The 23,635-nt window shown below is 49.1% G+C and overlaps 1 protein-coding gene across 4 annotated transcripts in view; it reads left to right on the top strand.

Moving 5' to 3' along the window:
• Positions 1-11,563: 11,563 nt before the first annotated feature.
• The window catches only part of LOC139268771 (nucleus accumbens-associated protein 1-like), a 59,301-nt gene continuing 47,229 nt past the window's right edge, over positions 11,564-23,635 (top strand). For 3 of the 4 annotated variants that reach the window (XM_070887452.1, XM_070887453.1, XM_070887450.1), the window contains exon 1: positions 12,236-12,383. The gene's annotated coding sequence lies outside the window, so the exon portion shown is untranslated. Of the gene's footprint in view, positions 11,631-12,235; positions 12,384-23,635 lie in introns of those variants that run through there. The other variant, XM_070887451.1, reaches the window with a different exon arrangement.

The following is a 23,635-nucleotide window of genomic DNA, read 5'->3' as shown; positions in this document are numbered from 1 at the left end:
GGGGAAATGGGGTGTGCCTGGGGAGGGAGAGGGGGAAATGGGAGGGTCAATGGAAGGGGAAGGGGAAATGGGGACTGTCAAAGGGAGATATTTCACAACTCTCAACAAAAATATATTCCAGTGAGAAGGAAAGACTTTAAGAGAAGGAAGAACTATCCGTGGCTAACTGAGGAAGTAAATGATGGTATCAAATTGAAAACAAGGGCATACAAAGTGTCAAGATTAGTGGGAGACAGAGGATTAGGAAACTTTTAAAAACCAGCAAAGGACGACTAAAAAAATAATAAAGAGAGGGAAGATAGATTATGAAAGTAAACTAGCAAAAAATATAAAAACAGATAGTAAGAGTTTCTGCAGGTATATAAAAAGGAAGAGAATAGCTAAAGTAAATGTTCATCCCTTGGAGGATGAGACTGGGGAATTAATAATGGGGAACAGGGAAATGGCAGAGACAGTGAACAAATATTTTGTATCGGTCAAAGACACTGAAAACATCCCAATCGTGGAAAATCAAGGGGCTATATGAAGGGAGGAACTTAATACAATCCCTGTCACTAATGAAGTAGTACTCGGTAAAATAATGGGACTAAAGGTGGACAAGTCCCCTGGACCTGATGGCTTACATCTTAAGGTCTTAAGAGAAGTGGCTGCAGAGATAGTGGATGCATTGGTTGCAATCTACCAAAATTCCCTGGATTCTGGAGAGCTCCCAGCGGATTGGAAAACCGCAAATGTAACGCCCCTACTTCTTATGTTCTTATGTAAGGGGAGGGAGAAATGGCGAATATCGAGGGAAGGGAAGGGAAAGCTAAGTCTGGGGAAGGAAAGGGGAATTGTGGAGTGTCGAGAAAGAGAGTGAGAAAATGAGGTTTCATCCTCAATTAACTGAAACAATATTCTTCAGTGCCAGTCATAAACTGAAATTGCGAACACAGATAGAACACCACCTGCCTCACAAAAAATAATTGGAGGGGATTGGGGGATGGAAAGAATTTTTATTAGAAAATTTTGCAATGAATTTATTAGAATCCTCCGATCAATTATTATTAGTGTTTAAAAATAAACGTTACAATGCAAGGGTGCAGAATGAGCCTCACAACTGTAGCCTGTTGTTGAAGATTTAAAATTTGGGGTTGGCGTTTTGAGGAGGGACAAGGCATGGCGGGAACTTGGCATGGCTGGTTTGTTATTTTTACCACATCGCCATTTCTGATCTCGTAATGGTTATCAAAAAGTTCACCCATCCTGTAAAAGTTACAGAGATTAGAGGAAAAATAAAGTCAATCATTTCACAGTGTCGGCTGTGGCTCAATGCGTTGCACTTTTGCCTCTAAGTCAGAAGGTTGTGGGTTCAATTCCCATTCCAGAAACTTGAGCACAAAAATCTCGGCTGACACTCCATCATCACCATAGGCAGTCCCTTGAAATTGAGGAAGACTTGCTTCTTTCACTCCTGAAATGAGTTCTTTGGTGGCAGAACAGTCCAATGCGGGAATCACAGTCTCTGTTACAGGTGGGATAGATAGTTGTTGAGCGAACGGGTGGGTGGGACTGGATTGCCGCACGCTCTTTCCGCTGCATGCGCTTGGTTTCTGCATGCTCTCGGCGTTGAGTTTCGAGGTGCTCAGTGCCCTCCTGGATGCACTTTCTCCACTTAGGGTGGTCTTTGGCCAGGGACTCTCAGGTGCCGGTGGGGATGTTTCACTTTATCAGGGAGGCTTTGAAGGTGTCCGTGAAACATTTCCGCTGCCCACCTTTGGCTCGTTTGCCGTGAAGGAGCTCCACTTAGAGCACTTGCTTTGCAAGTCTCATATCTGGCATGCGAACTATGTGGCCTGCCCACACTCCACTGCAGTGCTGAGGGAGTGCTGCACTGTCGGAAGTGCCGTCTTTCGGATTAAATGTTAAACCAAGGCCCAGTCTGCTCTTGTAAAGTCCTTACACAATACCACAAATCCACACGAGGCACATTCTATGGACAAGGTCACTCCATGACCTGAACCTTTATTCACAGGACCAAGAACTGATGACCCTGCGTGGGACCTCCCTTTATGTACCTGGATGACCAGGTGAGGAGTGTCTCCCACAAGTTCACCCCCTGTGGTCAAGGTGTGCATTTCTTACGTATATACAGTATTGCAGGGTTGTTACATAAAGGTTACATACATGACATCACCTCCCCCTCAACATCTTATTGGGATCATAGGTTAAGTCTCTCCGGTGGTCTGTGCTCTCTCGTGGAGCGCCGCAGTTGGGGCTCTGGTTGTTGAGCCTTGGTATGCGTGTCTGTCACCTGTGGTGATTCCGGCCTGTCTGGGCTGACCGCAGGGACTGTGCTTGCTGCTAAATGTTCTTGTTGCTCGTTCACTGGCGGTGGTGTGAATACCATCTCATGATCTTCCTCAGGTTCCTTAGTGTCCATGCTGAACCTTTTTTTTTACTTGGTCCAGATGCTTGCGGCATATCTGCCCATTGTTAAGTTTAACCACTATGACCCTATTCCTCGCTTTGTCTATTACAATGCCCTCAAGCCATTTGGGCCCCAAAGCGTGATTGAGAACAAATATGGGGTCATCAATTTCTATACATCTCCCCCTTAAATTTCGGTCATGGTACTCGTTTTGCAACTGGCGCTTGCCCTCAACAATGTCGGACAGGACTGGATGAATGAGGGACAGCCGAGTTTTGAGTGTTCGTTTCATGAGTAGCTCCGCGGGCGGGACCCCCGTGAGCGAGTGCGGTCGGGACCTATAGGCCAGCAGGAGGCACGATAGTCGGCATTGAAGGGAGGGTCCTTGAATCCAGAGCATGCCTTGTTTTATGATTTGGACCGCACGTTCCGCCTGGCCATAGTGGTGCTGTCCTGGCATAGTTAATGCCATTACCCGACATGAACTCCCGGAATTCGTAGCTTGTGAAACATGGGCCATTATCGCAAACAAGGATGTCCGGCAAGCCGTGGGTCGCAAAGACCGCGTGCAGACTCTCCATGGTGATGGATGTCGTGCACTAATTCAAAATGATGCACTCAATCCATTTCGAGTACGCATCAACCAGAATGAGAAACATTTTTTCCATGAACGGGCCCGCGTAGTCTACGTGAATACATGACCATGGCCTGGTGGGCCAGGGCCACGGGCTGAGTGGGGCCTCCCTGGCGGCATTACCCAGCTGGGCACACATCGTGCACCTGCGAACACAGTGTTCCAGGTCTGAATCAATTCCCGCCACCACACATGTGACCGGGCAATGGCCTTCATCAGCACGATGCCTGGGTGCTCGCTGTGGAGTTCCCTGATGAATGCTTACCTGCCCTTCTGGGGCATGACTACCCGGCTGCCCCATAGTAGGCAGTCGGCTTGGATGGAGAGCTCAACCATCCGTCTGTGAAACGGTCTGACCTCCTCAGGGCATGCTCCGTATACGGGCGCCCAATCCCCAGTCAGGACACATTTCTTAATCAAGGATAGGAGGAGATCTCTGTTGGTCCAGATTTTGATCTGGCGGGCTGTGATGGGGGAGCCTGCACTGTCAAAGGCATCGACAGCCATGACCATCTCAGCACTTTGCTCCGCTGCCCCCTCAGTGGTGGCCAGTGGAAGCCTGCTGAGCGCGTCAGCACAATTTTCGTGCCGGGCCGGTGCCGGATGGTGTAGTCATACGCAGCAAGCGTGAGAGCCCTTCGCTGTATGCGAGCTGACGCATTGGCATTGACGGCCTTGCTGTCTGACAGCAGGGATGTTAACGGTTTGTGGTCCGTTTCTAATTCGAACCTCCTGCCAAAAAGGTATTTGTGCGTCTTTTTCACCCCATAGACACATGCGAGTGCTTCCTTCTCAACCCTCCCATATCCCCGTTCAGCTTGAGAGAGCGACCTGGAGACATAAACCACAGATTGTAGTTGGCTCTCAGCATTACCTTGCTGCAACACGCACCCAACCCCATAGGACGATGCATCACATGTCAGAAGCAATTTCTTACGGGGGTCGTACAGGGTCAACAACTTATTTGAACAAAGTAGGTTCCGCGCCCGATTGAAAGCCCGTTCCTGACAGTCCCCCCAAAACCAATCGCAACCCTTACACAGGAGCACGTGTAGCGGCTCCAACAAGGTGCTCAAGTTCGGCAGAAAGTTCCCGAAATAGTTGAAGAGTCCCAGAAATGAACGCAACTCCGATGTGTTGCAAGGCCTGGGCGCTCGTCGAATCGCCTCCGTTTTGGATTTGGTGGGCCGAATCCTAACTGCAGCAACCCTCCTGCTCAGAAACTCGACCTCGGGAGCCAAAAACATACACTTAGACTTCTTGAGTCACAGGCCTACCCGGTCCAGTCGGCGTAACATCTCCTCCAGGTTGTGGAGGTGTTCCTCGGTGTCACGACTGGTGATGAGGATGTCGTCCTGAAATACAATTGTTCCGGGAATGGATTTGAGCAGGCTTTCCATGTTTCTTTGAAAAATCACGGCCGCTGATCGAATACCAAACGGACACCTGTTGTAAACAAACAGTCCCTTGTGCGTGGTGATGGTGGTCAGTAGTTTAGATTCGTCGTCCAGTTCTTGGGTCATGTAGGCTGAAGTGAGGTCCAACTTGGTGAACAGCTTGCCGCCTGCCAGCGTGGCAAAAAGGTCCTCCGCTCTCGGGAGCGGGTATTGGTCTTATAGGGACACCCGGTTGATAGTGGCCTTGTAGTCGCCACAGATCCTGACCGAGCCATCCGCTTTTAGGATGGGAATGATGGGGCTCGTCCAGTCGCTGAATTCAATGGATGAGATGATGTCCTCTCTCAGCAACCAGTCCAACTCGCTCTCAATTTTCTGCCGCATTACATACTGCACAGCTCTAGCTTTGTGGTGCACTGGTCTGGCATCCGGGGTGATGCGTATTACTACTTTGGTACCTTTGAACGTCCCGACGCCGGTTGAAATAATGACTCAAATTGCTGTAGGATCTGTGAGCATGAACTTCGCTCCACAGATGACATGGCGTGCACATCCCTCCATTTCCAGTTCATCTCAGCTAACCAGCTCCTCCCCAACAGTGTTGGACCATTGCCCAGGACAATCCAGAGTGGCAGCCGGTTCACCGATCCATTGTGTGTGACCGCCAACATTGCATTGCCTAGCACTGGAATGATTTCTTTGGTGTACGTCCGTAATTGCGTCTCAATGCATTCTAATTTGGGTCTGCTGGTTTTGAGTGGCCACAGCTTTTCAAATTGTTGAAAACTCATGAGTGACTGGCTGGCCCCCGTGCCCAGCTCCATGCGTACAGAGATGACGTTTAATAGGACTTTCATCATCATAAGTGATGTTTTGGTATATGAGCTGTGAATGTTTGCCACATGAACCCGCTGAACTTCAGCATCCATTGATTTGCCCCAAGCGTCATCCTGCCTCTCAGACCCCTCATCTGGTTCATCCGCCTCATATATTAGCCGGGTTACAGGCTTTCTGCACATTCTCGCTAAATGGCCACTGAGGTTGCAATTTCTGCAGACAAACTGTTGAAACCTGCAAGTCCTGGCAGCATGTCTGCCCCCACACCTCCAGCATGAACTGAGATTCCCATTGTTGTGAACAAAAGAGCTGTTACAAGGCATTCCTCGCTGATTGTCCCTTTGACTGCTCTTGAGTGGGTGTCAATGGCCCATCCCATACCACATTGTTCACTGGTGGGGGGGGTGCGTAAATGTCCGTTCAGCCTGCTATTGTCTCTGTTGGAGACTTACTCTTGGGTCTATTGCTGCCTGGGGTGTCTCGAACTGCCCTTGCCTGCCTGCGGGGCTCTGTGTCACGTTTATGATCTTGACTCCCTGATCCATCGCCACGTTGGAGGCAGAATTGCTCCAGGGGGCGTATATTATCTTGGTTTCCTCCTCCCCCCCGTCATAAAAGTCTGAGCCATCAACGCCGCCGCTTCCAAGGTCAAGTCCTTGGTCTCAATTAGCTTTCTGAAAATCCCAGCATGACCGATGCCCTCAATAAAGAAATCCCTTAGCATCTCCCCCCTGCGGGCGTCTGTGAACTTATAGAGGCTGGCCAAGCGCTGGAGGTCCGCAATGAAATCCGGTATGCTCTGTCCTTCCCGATGTCGGTGGATATAGAATCTGTGTCAGGCCACGTGTACGCTGCTCACCGGTTTGAGGTGCTCACCGATTAGTTTGCTGAGCTCTTCAAAGGTTTTGTACGCCGGCTTCTCGGGTGCTAGCAGGTCTTTCATGAGCGCGTAAGTCTTAGGTCCACAGCTGGTCAGCAGATGAGCCCTTCACTTGTCGGCCACTGCGTCTCCCAGCCAGTCCTTCGTGACAAAACTCTGCTGGAGCCTCTCAATTAAATCATCCCAGTCCTCACCAACACAGTACCGTTCATCTGTGCTGCCGGTGGCCATTCTTGTGGGTCGATGATTCCCGTTTCTCGTCGCCAATGTCAAGTCCTTACACAATATCACAAATCCACATGAGGCACATTCTATGGACAAGGTCACTGCATGACCTGAACCTTTATTCACAGGACCAAGAAGTGATGACCCTGCGTGAGACCTCCCTTTATATACCTGGATGACCAGGTGAGGAGTGTCTCCCACAAGTTCACCCCCTGTGGTCAAGGTGTGCATTTCTTACGTATATACAGTATTGCAGTGTTGTTACATAAAGGTTACATACATGACAGCTCTCTCTTAGGTGGATGTAAAAGATCCCATGGCGCTATTTTGAAGAAGAGGAGGGGAGTTATCCCCAGTGTCCTGAGCCCATATTTATCCCTCTATCAATATCACAAAAACAGATTATCTGGTCATTATCACGGTGCTGTGTGTGGCAGCTTGCTTGTGCGCAAATTGGCTGCCGCGTATCCCACATTACAACAGTGACTACACTCGAAAAAGTACTTCAGTGGCTGTAAAACGTTTTGAGATGTGCGGTGTGTCATGTATTTCACCATCTTGCAATGACTATAAGTATGTAACTGTAACTCATTCATACTGTACCTGTGCCCTTGTAATGCACACCCTGACCACAGGGAGTGAGCTCCTCACCTGGGCTTCCAGGTATAAAAGGGGAGGTCCCACCCATGATCGACACTCTTTAGTCCTGGGAATAAAGTGAAGGTCACAGAGTGACTGTGTCTGATATATCCATGCCTCGTGTGAGTTTGTAACAAGGTGCAGAGACACTACATCTGGCGTCGAGAATCGGGAATCATCGAACCACGAGGATGGCCACCGGTGGCACAGAGGAACGTTACTATGTGGGTGAGGACTGGGACGACTTTGTGGAAAGACTCCAGCAGAGCTTTGTCACAAAGGACTGGCTGGAAGAGGCAGCGGCTGACAAGCGGAGTGCGCATCTACTAATCAGCTAAGGTCCACAGACGTATGCGCTAATGAAAGATCTGCTCGCACACCAAAAGCCAGCGGACAAGTCCTTCAACGAGCTCAGCCAGCTGATCAGTGAGCATCTCAAGCCGGCAAGTAGCGCACACATGGCCCGGCACCGGTTCTACTCTCACCGGCGTCGGGAGGGTCAAAACATCTCGGACTTCGTGGCGGAACTGCGCCGTTTGGCCAGTCTCTGTAAGTTCTCCGATGCCTGCAGGGGGGAGATGTTAAGGGACTTTTTCATTGAGGGCATTAATCATGCCGGCATTTTCAGGAAGCTCATAAAGACGAAGGATTTGACTTTAGAAGGGGCAGCGTTGATAGCTCAGACCTTTATGGCAGGGGAAGAAGAGACCAAGCTAATCTACGCACACAGCCCTGGTTTTAAAGTTGCGTTGAACCAGGGAATCAATGTTATAAAAATGACACAGAACCCAACAGGCAGGCAAGGGCAATTCGACACCGTCCAGGCAGCAACTAGTTCCAGTAGCTCCAGGGTGGGCCTGCAACAGGGACAATGGAAAGGGGATCGGCAATTCACGCCATCATGAGAAACAATACATCCTGTGATGGGACAATTAACACCCCCCATTAGAGTGCTTAGAAACAGCCAAACGAGTCATCAGAGAGGAATGCCTGGGAATAGTCCTTTTGTTAACAGCAATCTCAGCTCATGTTGGAGATGTGGGAGCAGACACACTGCAAAAATCTGCAGGCTCCAACTTTACACCTGTAGGATTTGTAATGTCAAGGGACACCTGGCCAGGATATGCAAAAAGGCAGTAGCGAGGCTAGTCTGCGAGACAGACGAACCAGACGAGGGGTCTGAAATGCAGGATGAGGCCTGGGAAACTACCACCGTGGTTGAAGTTCAGAAAGTTCATGTGGCCGACGTCCACAGCTCATACACCAAAACGCCACCCATGATGATGAAAGTCTTACTGAATAGCATCCCAGTGCACATGGAGCTGGATACCGGAGCTAGCCAGTCCCTCATGAGTGCCCAACAATTTGAGAGACTATGGCCACACAGAACTAGCAGGCCCAAATTGGAACGCATTGAGACGCAGCTACGTACGTACACCAAAGAGATCATCCCAGTGCTGGGCAGTGAAAGCTTGGTGGTAATGCACAATGGATCACAGAACCAGCTGCCACTCTGGATTGTTCCAGGAAATGGCCCCACACTCTTGGGGAGGAGTTGGATAGCTGAGATGGGGGATGTGCACACTATTTCATCCGTGGAGAGAAGTTCATGCTCGCAGGTATTGCAAAAATTCGAGTCGCTCTTTCAACCCGGTGTCGGAATGTTCAAGGGCACCAAAGTAGTGATACACATCATTCCGGAGGCCAGACCAGTGCACCACAAAGCCAGAGCGGTACCATACGTGATGCGTGAGAAAATTGAAAGTGAACTGGACAAGCTGCTCAGAGAGGGCATAATTTCGCCCGTTGAATTCAGCGACTGGGCAAGTCCCATTGTTCCCGTCCTCAAAGCAGATGGCTCGGTTAGGATTTGTGGCGACTACAAAGCTACCATCAACCGAGTGTCGCTGCAAGACCAATACCCGCTCCCGAGAGCGGAGGACCTTTTTGCCACGCTGGCAGGTGGTAAGCTGTTCATGAAGCTGGACCTCACTTCGACCTACATGACTCAGGAACTGGCTGAAGAATCCAAATTTCTGACCACCATCACGACACACAAAGGATTATTTGTTTACAATAGGTGTCCGTTTGGCATTCGTTCGGCAGCAGCTGTCTTTCAGTGAAACATGGAAAACTTGCTCAAGTCCATCTCTAGAATGATCGTGTTCCAAGACGACATCCTTATAACGGGTCGAGACACTGAGGAACACCTCCGCAACCTGGAGGAGGTGCTACGCCGATTGGAACGGGTAGGCCTGCGGCTGAAAAAGGCCAGGTGCATGTTTTTGGCCCCTGAGGTCGAGTTCCTGGGCAGGAGGGTTGCCGCAGACGGGATCCGGCCCACTGAATCAAAAACTGAGGCAATTCGCTGGGCGCCCAGGCCCGGCAACACATCGGAGTTGCAATCATTCCTGGGACTCTTGAACTATTTTGGGAACTTCCTGCCGAACTTAAGCACATTGTTGGAGCCATTACACATGCTCCTTGGTAAAGGTTGTGAATGGTCTTGGGGGGATTGTCAATAAGGCGAGGAACCTGCTGTGTTCCAACAAACTGTTGACTTTGTATGACCCCTGTAAAAAACTGGTTTTAACATGCAATGCCTCATCCTACGGGGTTGGGTGTGTTTTGCAGCAGGGTAACGATGACGGCCGACTCCAACCGGTGGCTTACGCCTCCAGGTCGCTCTCCCAGGCAGAGTGTAGATACGGCATGATCGAGAAGGAGGCACTCGCGTGTGTGTATGGTGTGAAAAAGATGCACCAGTACCTTTTCGGTAGACGGTTCAAGCTAGAGATGGACCACAAGCCGTTAACATCCCCGTTGTCTGACAGCAAGGCTGTCAACACTAATGCGTCAGCTCGCAAACAGCGATGGGCCCTCACGCTGGCTGCGTATGACTACATCACATAGCACCGGCCAGGCACCGAAAATTGCGCTGACGCGCTCAGCAGGCTCCCACTGGCCACCACCGAGGGGGTGTCGGAGCAGAGCGCCGAGATGGTCATGGCCGTTGAGGCTTTTGACACTGTGGGCTCCCCCATCACAGCCCGCCAGATCAAACTCTGGACCAACAGGGACCCCCTCCTATCCATGATAAAGAAATGTGTCCTGACTGGGGACTGGGCGCCCGCACACAGGGCGTGCCCTGAGGAAGTCAGGCTGTTTCAGAGATGGATGGATGAATTCTCTGTCCAATCCGACTGCCTGTTATGGGACAGCCGGGTAGTCATGCCCCAGAAAGGAAGGGAAGCATTCATTAGGGAACTCCACAGCGAGCACCCTGGCATCGTGTTAATGAAGGCCATTGCCCAGTCACACTTGTGGTGGCCGGGGATTGACTCAGACCTGGAACACTGGGTTCGCAGGTGCATGACGTGTGCCCAGCTGGGCAATGCCCCCAGGGAGGCCCCACTCACTCCCTGTGGCCCACCAGGCCATGGTCACGTATTCACGTGGACTATGCGGGCCCGTTCATGGGAAAAATGTTCCTGATCGTTGTCGATGCATACTCGAAGTGGATCGAGTGCATCATATTGAACTCATGAACGACATCCATCACTGTGGAGAGTCTGCGTACGGTTTTCGTGATCCACGGCTTGCCGGACATCCTGGTAAGCGACAATGGCCCGTGTTTCACCAGCCATGAATTCCAGGAGTTTATGTCGGGCAATGGGATCAAGCACGTCCGGACAGCGCCGTTCAAGCCGGCCTCCAATGGCCAGGCGGAACGGGCGGTCCAAGTCATAAAGCAGGGCATGCTACGCATCCAAGGACCCTCCCTTCAGTACCGCCTATCGCGCCTCCTGCTGGCCTACAGGTCCCGTCCGCACTCGCTCCCGGGAATCCCACCAGCGGAACTCCTCATGAAACGCACGCTCAAGACGCGGCTGTCCCTCATCCACCCAGCCCTGGCAGACATTGTTGAGGGCAAGCGCCAGTCCCAAACCGAGCTCCATGATCGAAACTTAAGGGGGAGGAGTATAGAAATAGATGACCCGGTATTTGTTCTTAACCATGCTTTGGGACCCAAATGGCTTGAGGGCACTGTAATTGGCAAAGAAGGAAACAGGATCATGGTGGTCAGACTAAACAATGGACAGATATGCCGCAAACACTTGGACCAAGTAAAGACAAGGTTCAGTGCAGACACGGAGGAAGAGCATGATGAGATAGCACCCACACCACTGCCAGCGCACGAGCAACAAAGACAGCCCTCAGCATGCACAGTCCCTGCGGCCAGCCCGGACAGGCCGGAATCATCTCAAGTGACAGAGACGCATGCCGAGGCTCAGCCACCAGAGTCACAACTGCGGCGCTCCACGAGAGAGCGTTGACCACCCAATAGACTAAACCTCTGAAACTAAAAGACCTAAGGGGAGAGGTGATGTCATGTATGTAACCATCTTGCAATGACTATAAGTATGTAACTGTAACTCATACATACTGTACCTATACCCTTGTAATGCACACCCTGACCACAGGGAGCGAGCTCCTCACCAAGGGAGGTCCCACCCAGGATCAGCACTCTTTAGTCCTGGGAATAAAGTGAAGGTCACAGAGTGACCATGTCTGATATATCCATGCCTCGTGTGAGTTTGTAACAAGGTACAGAGACACTACATGGTGGTCGTGAAAGGCACTATATAAATGCAAGTATTTCTTTCTTTGCAAAATCATGGGGGGGTGGTGGGTGTGAGATTTGTTTTTTTGGAATGCTCTGAAAGTGCTAACATTACACACCCTGTGCAATGTTGCTGGATAGTTGAGGGGGGGGGGGGTCATACCCTGTGCAATGTTGCTGGATAGATATAGGGCGGGGGGAGAGAGGCAAGATGGCACCAGGCAGGGGAGAGGGGACAAGTTGGGCAGTTCAGGGACTTTGCACCGGCTGCTGCTGGTTGGTTGGTTGGAGTGCAAGGCAAGCTTTCTGTCACCTCCCTATCCGCTCCGCCGTGCTTGCATTTTTTTGTTTGAGATCCATTGGTTGTGCCTGCCTGTGCCCGGCTACCAATCCCTTGCCATCTTATTTAACATGGGCACTGGAGAGAGAGAGAGAGAGAGAGAGAAGGCTGGCCAGCCCCTGCCAGCACTGCTGGGCATGCGCCGGGCGCCGCAGGGGCGGCTGGGACTTGTAGTGCGGGACCGGGCGGCGGCGCTGAGAGGAGCGGGCGGCAGGACTACAGGTCCCGGCGGGCCCCGGCCCCCGGCCCTCCCTCCCCCGCCAGTCCCTCGGTCTCTCTCCTCACTTGAACGAGCGGCAGTAATGAGGGGGTGAGTGAAGGAAGCAAGCCAGGAGTTCACATCAAGGGGAAGAGGAGGGGGAGACACCCCCACCCAGCCAGCTGGCACAGGAGGAGGGTAAGTCCCACTAACCCACCCTAGGGTGGGGGGCAGGGTGCTGGTGGGTTTGTGGGGGTGGGTATAGGTGCCAGCCTTTCCAGCCCCAGCAGGAATTATATTGTCACACTTGCTGGATACATTTCCCCCTAACCTGTACCCAATATGTGATACATTGTGTTCACTGCATTTACCTACAGTGGAGACACAAGTGCAGAAACTTTACAACTTGTTCAACACATCTCTCCTACCCCCTTCCTCTCCCCCCAAAAAACCATAATTCAAAAGTGTTTTCATCATTGGCTGAGTGACAGGCCAAGGTTTGCCCCCCACCCCACCACCTGTACAATTTATTTGCAGTGCATATATTTTTTTTAGATTATTAAGAAAACAGTATTTTATTTTAGCTACAGGTACCAATTTTCTACAATTTTTTTTTTTAAAGGCATTTCAATAGATTTACTTGCCATCGTGCTATTGCGTTGTCACTCGGGATGTTTAATGTTTGGTGTTGGCTCACAGGCTTGTTTTCAGCAACCCCAGGGCTGCTGGCTGTTTTCCAAACGGTTTAGGCGTGTATGTGTTCCTTGGGTGCAGTACGCTTCGTACCGGGGCAATTTGTCTCGCTCTTTCTCTGGAACTTGATTGTTTTGGGTGTATTTTTGTGCCTTAAGGTTGGGGAGCAAATAAACCCGAAGGAACCTGTTTGGCCAATTGTGGGAGTGATAAATTCTTGATATGTGTTCTGTCTCATCTGTTTCTGGTAATATGTGCATGGCCTGTAGATGCGACCAGTTGAATTAAAACTTGAAGTGTCAGTCTTAAAAAATAATAAGGTTGGCAATTAAAAAGGGATCAGTTGTTGCTTAATGTTCCCTGTACAGACACAGACACCCTCTCCACGCACCAACATCCCCTTAGACAAACACACCGACCCGCCCCCAACCCCCCAAACACACACACACCCTCTCCCCACACACATCGACACCCTCGCTAGACACACACCGACATCTCTTCTCTTCTACATAAACAGCCCCCCACACCCTACCAGCTCTTTACAATATACATTAACGATTTAGATGAAGGAATTGAGTGTAATATCTCCAACTTTGCAAATGACACTAAACTGGGTGGCGATGTGAGCTGTGAGGAGGACGCTAAGAGGCTGCAGGGTGACTTGGACAGGTTAGGTGAGTGGGCAAATGCATGGCAGATGTAGTATAATGTGGATAAATGTGAGGTTATTCATTTTGGGGGTAAAAACACGAAGGCAGAATATTATCTGAATGGTGGCAGATTAGGAAAAGGGGAGGTGCAACGAGACCTGGGTGTCATGGTACATCAGTCATTGAAAGTTGGCAGGCAGGTACAGCAGGCGGTGAAGAAGGCAAATGGTATGTTGGCCTTCATAGCTAGGGGATTTGTGTATAGGAGCAGGGAGGTCTTACTGCAGTTGTACAGGGCCTTGGTGAGGCCTCACCTGGAATATTGTGTTCGGTTTTGGTCTCCTAGTCTGAGGAAGGACGTTCTTGCTATTGAGGGAGTGCAGCGAAGGTTCACCAGACTGATTCCAGGGATGGCAGGACTGTCATATGAGGAGAGACTGGATCAAGTGGGCCTTTATTCACTGGAGTTTAGAAGGATGAGAGGGGATCTCATAGAAACGTATAAGATTCTGATGGGACTGGACAGGTTAGATGCAGGAAGAATATTCCTGATGTTGGGGAAGTCCAGAACCAGTGGACATAGTCTTAGGATAAGACGTAGGCCATTTAGGACTGAGATAAGGAGAAACTTCTTCACTCAGAGAGTTGTTAACCTGTAGAATTCCCTGCCGCAGAGAGTTGTTGATGCCAGTTCATTGGATATATTCAAGAGTGAGTTAGATATGGCCCAAATGGCTAAAGGGATCAATGGGTATGGAGAGAAAGCAGGAAAGGGGTACTGGGGGAATGATCAACCATGATCTTATTGAATGGTGGTGCAGGCTCGAAGGGCCGAATGGCCTCCTCCTGCACCTATTTTCTATGTTTCTATATTTCTATAAGTACCCCCCACCAAGACTCCCCTCACTCACGCACGCACCCCTCCCCCTCACTCACGCACGCACCCCTCCCCCTCACTCACGCACGCACCCCTCCCCCTCACTCACGCACGCACCCCTCCCCCTCACGCACGCACGTACCCCTCCCCCTCACGCACGCACGCACCCCTCCCCCTCACTCACGCAGTGCATTGACGCTGCCTGTATTTGCTGGGCCTGTAGTTGAGGCCTCCTCTCCTCACTGACAGTTCCCTTGGAAGTGAATTGCCCAACCAAGGCAGGAACGACTGGGACAAAGGGTCCACTTGTTTTAAGCAGCGATAAGGGCACCGTTTCTCTTACACACTCTGTGCCCGAGGCACCTGGTGACCTTTCTGACAGGGGACGCGAAGCCAGCCAGTTACCATGGCAACGGGCCCTTCCTGTGGCTTCCCAGTACTAACCTTAATTGTTTTTAATATTTTCTATGATATGAGAGTATGTTTAAAATAGTTCAAGTAAGTGCACTACTCAAAGAATCAATGAAAGATCTGTTCTACGTTTAGCTCTATTCCCCTTGGATTATATGAACGTTAATTAAAGGCAGTGTTATGTGTAGGAGGTATACGTTGACAGAAGGGTCAGAACAACAATAGTAGATTCTGGCAACAAAGTCCCATCCAATTTCTCTGGCCATAATTGTGTACGCTGGTGTAGTGGTTATGTTGCTAGACCAATAATCCGAAGGCCTGGACCATTAAACTGGAGAACGTGAATTGCAATCTCATCAGGGCAGTTTGAGAATTAGAATAGAGTTTACAACAACAACAACTTGAATTTATATAGTGCCTTTAACGTAGTGAAACGTCCCGAGGCGCTTCACAGGAGTATTGTGAGATGAAACAATTTGACACTGAGCCACATAAGAAGAAATTAGCACAGGTGACCAAAAGCTTGGTCAAAGAGGTAGGTTTTAAGGAGTGTCTTGAAGGAGGAAAGAGAGGCAGACAGGTTTAGGCAGAGAGTTCCAGAGCTTGGGGCCCAGGAAACAGAAGGCACGGCCACCAATGGTTGAGCAATTACAATCAGGGATGCTCAGGAGGGCAGAATTAGAGGAGCCCCTGGGGGTTGTGGGGCTGGAGGAGATTACAGAGATAGGGAGGGGCGAGGCGGTGGAGGGGTTTGTAAACAAGGATGAGAATTTTGAAACCGAGACGTTGCTTATGTAGGTCAGCAAGCAGTGGAATAACATTTGGAAATAAAAAACTGCCATCTGTAAAACTGACCATGAATCTATCGGATTGTCGTTGAGAACCCACCTGGTTCAATAATGGACTTAAGGGAAGGAAATCTGTCTGGCCTATATGTGACTCCAGCCCCACACCAATGTGATTGACTTTTGGCTGCCTCCTGAAGTGGCCCAGCGAGACACTGAGTTGTACCAAAGTGCTGCATAGACCAGCACTGTGGGCGCACCTTCACCACACGGATTGCGGCGGTTCAAGGAGGTCGCTCACCACCCCCTTCTCTTCGGCAACTGGGGACGGGCAATAAATGCCGGCCTTGCCAGCGAGGCCCGCATCTCGCGAATGAATACCAATCGTTTTTTTAAATCCAGTACTGTGGCTATGATTTTTGGAAGTTATAAATAAGCATTGCAGCGTACATGTGAGGCACCCAATATTATTGCAGGACATGTAGGAACCTGGCTATCCTTTCATTTTGGAGGCTATTTGCTGTTGACTGGTTGTGGTAATGATGGATTATGTGGGGAGGGGTGGAGGGACTGAAAGATTTGAACTGCCCTCTGGAAATTAATCAATTCCATTCAGTTTTAGACTTTTGGAGTACTATTAGTTCAAGAACACCCAACCTATATACCCACCCCCCCATCCTTAGTCCTGTGTGTGTCCCCCTCCCCCACGCCCCCCATATCCCCCTCCCCACCTTACTTCCCCGTCTCCCCACCCTACTTCCCCGTCTCCCTACTCCCCCGCCTCACTAGTTTTAGGTTCACAAGAGGCTAAATGGAAATTGGAAAAAGCAACAAGTTTCAATATCTCTTTACCAGACAGTTTCTTGTCATCCGTTTGTGGTGAATTTCTGGTCAGAAACTTGGATAGACCTGTCCCCTTTCTCCCCCCTGCCACTTCCAATTCCCTCCTGGGCCATTAGGATATTCCCAAAGAAACGATGTGTAAAAACCCACATATCGGATGCCTTGGAACAAAGGAATGTACAGAACTGGAAAGGACCACGGTGCCCATCTCGCTGGTCCCAGTGTAGACTTTAAGGTTGACCCTTCTTCAAAAGGGTAATTTATCGGGGATCAAAGCCGACCGACTCTTTCCCTGATAAAAGATGCCAAACTAACGTTATCAAAAATACTTAGCGGTGCAAGCCATCTGTATTAAACTGCTTGTATTATTCAAAACCAAGGATATGTCCGCTTGGTTCAGTTGGTATCACTCTCGCCTCTGAGTCAGGAGGTTATGTTTTCGAACTCCAGGGACCTGAGCACACAATTCAGGCTGATACTGAGGGAGTGCTGCACTGCTGGAGCTGCCATCTTTCAGATGAGACATTAAACCAAAGCCCTTAGGTGCAGTATAAGATCCCCTGCCACTATTTATCTAATTTGCTGTTTTGTGGGGGCTTGCTGTGCACAAATCAGATGCCACGTTTTCCTATATTGCAAAAGTGACGACACTTCAAAAAATATTTCATTGGCCGTAAAGCACTCCTGGGGTTGTGAAAAGTGGCATGTTAAAGCACATATTCTTTCTTAAATAATTTGTGTCAATGAAAAATGTTTCCATTACCCTGAATGTCCTGCAATCCCTGGCTCTTCCTTACATTACTGCGACTGTCAGAATCCTAGCACTTTATAAATCATTGGTGGGATCACACTTACAATAAATACTGCAACTGTTCTGGTCACCACAGCACAGGAGGGATATTGCAGCTCGTGCAAGAATGCAGAAGAAGGCAGCCAGAATGGTTGAGGGGATGGAGGGATTGGATTAGGATTTTAGGATTCGAAAGGGACTAGATAATGTCGACCTTGACACCGTGTCCAAAAAAAGAAAGACTTGGATTTATATAGCATCTTCCACAACCACCAGATGTCCCAAAGCGCTGTACAGCTAATGAAGTACTTTTGGAGTGTAGTCACTGTTGTAATGTAGGAAATGCAGCAGCCAATTTGCGCACAGCAAGCTCCCACAAACTGCAATGTGATAATGACCGGATAATCTGTTTTTTTGTGATGTTGATTGAGGGATAAATATTGGCCAGGGCACGAGGGATAACTCCCCTGCTCTTCTTCGAAATGGTGCCATGGGATCTTTTACGTCCACCTGACAGCACAGTCGGGGCCTGGGTTTAATGTCTCATCTGAAAGACGGCACCTCAGCACAGCTCTGGAGTGTCAGCCTAGATTTTTGTGCTCAAAGCCGCTGGAGTGGGACTTGAACCCAAAACCTTCTGACTCCGAGGCGAGTGTGCTACCCACTGAGCCACGGCTGACAATATGTAACAAGCTCCCTAGGGAGATGGTGGAAGCAGTTAGTGTTGACTCATTACCAAATTAGACAGATTTCTTTCAAAAATACATTATGGAATACGGTATGTGAGTAATTTGAGACGTGATGGGGCCTAAATTCAAGGCCGCCAGAAAGCTAGCGGACCTATCTTTTCCTTGAAGTTTTTTCCGCCAGGATCGTTGAGGCGGCCTTTCCGTTGATTTTCGGGCTTAGTATTTTTTTCCCATTGGACCGGAAGTCGGTCGTAGTGGGGGCGGAGGTGCAGCGGTAAGTGCTGGTGAGGGGTGGGATCGGGACAGCTGTGGAGTGGTGGTGACCTCACCACGCTCTCTCCCCTCCGTTAAAGGGAGGAGAATCGGGCATTTTTAAATTTCGGCCCACTGGGCCACCAGGGAGGGTTTTGGCTGGGCTGGTGGCCCGGCCGCACCTGCCGGCACTATTTTGCCGACTGATCAGGAAGTCGGCCGGCAAAAATAAAGACATGGCGGCCGTGGCAGTGGGAACCTCCCCTTGAAGGGCTGCCGCACTGCCGGGTCCCACACGGTGAGGAGAAGGTGCACCGACAGAGGAAGCTGTCGGGGGCACCACGCGACGGGGGAACGATTCCTTCCACTAAATTTGGGGCACAGTATTCTGCAGGTGAGGAGAGTGGAGGTGCATGTTTTGATGACGTCATCAGTATTGGGGCAGGCCGAAAAATCCTGAGCTGAATTTGGGTTGGGCTGGCCAATGGACTGCATCGCGGTGGCCACTCGATTCCGCCACATGGCCGCCGCTAAATGGCGGAAGTGGGTCTTATACAGACCCTGAATTGTGACTGCCAGGATGGTTGACAGTGATCTACATGGCCCTTGGTCTTCTTCCACTAGCAATTCCTATGTTACTGAAGTTTATGTGCACTCCATTGGATAGATTACAAACGTCTACTTGGAAGTATATGAGTCACTGTATCATATGAAGACTCTCCTTAAATCAAAAATGGGCGAACTTTGGTCTCAAGGTGAAGGATGTTAGGGCTTTAAATTCAACATTATTTGTTTTCCTATATTTTCTGTTTCCTAACTCGCACCAAGTCCTGCTCACCCATCACCCATATGCTTGCTGACCCGTGTCCTAACTCGCACCAAGTCCTGCTCACCCATCACCCATATGCTTGCTGACCCGTGTCCTAACTCGCACCAAGTTACGCTCACCCATCACCCCTATGCTCACTGACCCGTGTCCTAACTCGCACCAAGTCCCACTCACCCATCACCCCTGTGCTCACTGACCTACATTGGCTCCCGGTTAAGCAACGCCTGAAATTCAAAATCCTCATCCTTGTTTTCAAATCCCTCCATGGCCTCGCCCCTCCCTATCTCTGTCGCCCCATCCAGCATTACAACCCTCTAAGATCTCTGCACTCCTCCAATTCTGCCCTTTGTGCGGCCCTGATTTCAATCACTCCACCATTGGTGGCTGTGCCTTCTGTTGCCAAGGCACAAGCTCTGGAACTCCCTCCCTAAACCTCTCCACCTCTCTACCTTTTTTCCTTAACCTCTTCGACCAAGCTTTCGGTTACCATTCCTAATATATCCTTGTGCGGCTCGCTGTCAAATGTTGTTCCCGTGAAGCGCCTTGGGATGTTTTACTACATTAAAGGTGCTATATAACTGCCAGTTGTTGTATTTGAGTCACTAGATGTTGTCATCAAGCCTTTCCAGTTCAGGAAGAGTGATGGTTTTACACAGAGCAAAACTACCTCAATAATATGTCCAACCTATAAACCACCCCTACAGTGGCAGGCACCCAGTCAGCCTCTGAGTGAGATTTAGTGCCAAATTCAACAGAAGACCTTATTCCTGGCAGGTTGCCTGGTACTTTGTCCTTCACCTTTGATTATAAACCAACATGTTTAGCATTGATTTGCAACCTTGGCCCACGGTTCCATGTAGAATGGAAGGCTGCGATCCTATGCACGGTTGAACTGCATCGTTTGATTGTCGCTCTGGCTGCTGGGACTTGAAGGGGGGGGGGGCTGAGTAGGATTTTGTGCTTAAAGCTCTCCATCCAGGGAACTCTCTTCAACTTTCTAGCTCTCTTTCTGCTTTCAGAACCCTTCCAAAAATCCATTTATCACACCATGCCTTCAATGCTCTCTGCACCCCCCTCCCCGCTCCGAGATGTGGCCACAGAAAAACGTACATGACAGCAGGTTGAGCTCGAACTTCTCTCCTTTCTCCTCCTTCTGTTCCTTCTTCTATCTTTCTTCCACTGAGTCAGAAGTTCGTGAGTTCGAGTCCCACCACAGACCCGAGCACAAAAATCTAGGCTGACATACCAGTGCAGTGCTGAGGGACTGCTGCACTGTCGTAGGGGACGTCTTTCGGATGAGACATTAAACCGAGGCCCTGTCTGCCCTCTCGGGTGAATGTAAAATATCCCACGGCACTATTTTGAAGAAGAGCAGCAAAGTTGGCCAATAGTTATCCCTCCACCAACATCACCAGTACAGATTGTCTGGTCATTATCACATTGCTGTTTGTGAGAGCTTGTGTGCGGAAATTGACTGCTACATTTCCCACATTACAGCAGTGACTACACTCCAAAAGTACTTCATTGGTTCTAAAGAGCTTTGGGATGTCCTGAGGTGAAAGGTGCTATATAAATGCAAGTTCTTTTTTCTTTCTTACAATGATGGTCTTGCTTTTTAAGTTCAGCCGCAGGGCTATGACATCACCACCTCTCTTGGCTTCACATCAGGTATAATTAGCTCCACCTCTTTTCTAATCTTGGTGTTGGCCGTGAGTACCCGTCAGTTCATTTAATCCTTAATGGACTGCCTTAAAGGTTGCAGTCTTGTGTCTGTATGCCAAGGATTAATTCTTGAGCATGGACTCGGTGTTTGAGTCCGTGCCCAAGAATTGATTCTTGGCATACAGACACAGGACTGCAACCTTTGTATATATTATTACAAAAATGCACATCCCAACAAACTTATCCATGCCTTGATGACTCCACTCCATATTCATCAGCTTCCTTCAGATTACACACCTTTGACTGGCAGCCTCTTGCTCTCCTTCTTGCCTTTCAATGGGCAAGTGACAATATGAACATAAGAAGCAGGAGTAGGCCATTTGGCTCTTCGAGCCTGCTCCGCCATTCAATAAGATCATAAAAGGGGTCAGAGGCTCCAGTAAGAAGGAGGAATTGAGAGAAATCCTTATTAGTCGGGAAATTGCGTTGGGAAAATTGATGGGATTGAAGGCCGATAAATCCCCAGGGCCTGATGGTCTGCATCCCAGAGTGCTTAAGGAGGTGGCCTTGGAAATAGCGGATGCATTGACAGTCATTTTCCAACATTCCATGGACTCTGGATCAGTTCCTATGGAGTGGAGGGTAGCCAATGTAACCCCACTTTTTAAAAAAGGAGGAAGAGAGAAAACAGGGAATAATAGACCGGTCAGCCTGACATCGGTAGTGGGTAAAATGATGGAATCAATTATTAAGGATGTCATAGCAGTGCATTTGGAAAGAGGTGACATGATAGGTCCAAGTCAGCATGGATTTGTGAAAGGGAAATCATGCTTGACAAATCTTCTGGAATTTTTTGAGGATGTTTCCAGTAGAGTGGACAAGGGAGAACCAGTTGATGTGGTTTATTTGGACTTTCAGAAGGCTTTCAACAGGGTCCCACACAAGAGATTAATGTGCAAAGTTTAACTTTGGGGGTAGTGTGCTGACGTGGATTGAGAACTGGTTGTCAGACAGGAAGCAAAGAGTAGGAGTAAATGGGTACTTTTCAGAATGGCAGGCAGTGACTAGTGGGGTACTGCAAGGTTCTGTGCTGGGGCCCCAGCTGTTTACATTGTACTTTAATGATTTAGACGAGGGGATTAAATGTAGTATCTCTAAATTTGCGGATGACACTAAGTTGGGTGGCAGTGTGAGCTGCGAGGAGGATGCTGTGAGGCTGCAGAGTGACTTGGATAGGTTAGGTGAGTGGGCAAATGCATGGCAGATGAAGTATAATGTGGATAAATGTGAGGTTATCCACTTTGGTGGTAAAAACAGAGAGACAGACTATTATCTGAATGGTGACAGATTAGGAAAAGGGGAGGTGCAACGAGACCTGGATGTCATGGTACATCAGTCATTGGCATGCAGGTACAGCAGATGGTTAAGAAAGCAAATGGCATGTTGGCCTTCATAGCAAGGGAATTTGAGTACAGGGGCAGGGAGTTGTACAGGGCCTTGGTGAGGCCACACCTGGAGTATTGTGTACAGTTTTGGTCTCCTAATTTGAGGAAGGACATTCTTGCTCTTGAGGGAGTGCAGCAAAGGTTCACCAGACTGATTCCCGGGATGGTGGGACTGACATATCAAGAAAGGCTGGATCAACTGGGCTTGTATTCACTGGAGTTCAGAAGAATGAGAGGGGATCTCATAGAAACGTTTAAAATTCTGATGGGTTTAGACAGGTTAGATGCAGGAAGAATGTTCCCAATTTGGGGAAGTCCAGAACCAGGGGTCACAGTCTAAGGATAAAGGGATAAGCCATTTAGGACCGAGATGAGGAGAAATTTCTTCACCCAGAGTGGTGAACCTGTGGAATTCTCTACCACAGAAAGTTGTTGAGGCCAATTCACTAAATATATTCAAAAAGGAGTTAGATGTAGTCCTTACTACTAGGGGGATCAAGGGGTATGGTGATAAAGCAGGAATGGGGTACTGAAGTTGCATGTTCAGCCATGAACTCATTGAATGGCGGTGCAGGCTTGAAGGGCCGAATAGCCTACTCCTGCACCTATTTTCTATGTTTCTATGGCTGGTTTGATCATGGACTCGGCTCCACTTCCCCGCCTGCTCCCCACAACCATTTATTCCCTTATTGCTCAAAAGTCTGTCTATCGCCGCCTTAAATATATTCAATGACCCAGCCCCCACAGCTCTCTGGGGCAGAGAATTCCACAGATTTACAACCCTCTGAGAGAAGAAATTCCTCCTCATTTCCGTTTTGAATGGGTGGACCCTTATTCTGAGACTATGCCCCCTAGTTTTAGTTTCACCTATGAGTGGAAATATTCTCTCTACCTTGTCGAGCTTCCTCGTTAACTTATATATTTCAATAAGATCACCTCTTATTCTTCTGAACTCCAATGAGTATAGGCCCAACTTCATAAGTCAATCCCCCTCATCTCCAGAATCAACCTAGTGAACCTTCTCTGAACTGCCTCCAATGCAAGTATATCCTTCCTTAAATACGGAGACCAAAACTGTACGTAGTATTCTAGGCCTGTGCAGATGTAGCAGGACTTCCCTGCTTTTATACTCCATCCCCTTGCAATAAAGGCCAACATTCCATTTGCCTTCCTGATTACTTGCTGTACCTGCATACTAACTTTTTGTGTTTCATGCACAATGACCCCCAAATCCCTCTGTACTGCAGCATTTTGTAATTTTTCTCCATTTAAATAATAATTTGCTTTTTTATTTTTTCTACCAAACTGGATAACCTCACATTTTCCCACATTATACTCCATCTGCCAAATTTTTTCCCACTCATTTAGCCTGTCTATATCCCTTTGCAGATTCTTTGTGTCCTCCTCACAGTTTGGTTTCCCACCCATCTTTGTATCATCAGCAAACTTGGCTACATTACACTCTGTCCCTTCATCCAAGTCATTAATATAGATTGTAAATAGTTGAAGCCTCAGCACCGATCC

This window comes from Pristiophorus japonicus, chromosome 8, assembly GCF_044704955.1.
Source record: "Pristiophorus japonicus isolate sPriJap1 chromosome 8, sPriJap1.hap1, whole genome shotgun sequence".
NCBI classification, from domain to species: domain Eukaryota; kingdom Metazoa; phylum Chordata; class Chondrichthyes; family Pristiophoridae; genus Pristiophorus; species Pristiophorus japonicus.
The sequence above is the reverse complement of the archived record's forward strand: the minus strand, read 5'-3'. Positions and strand labels throughout refer to the sequence as shown.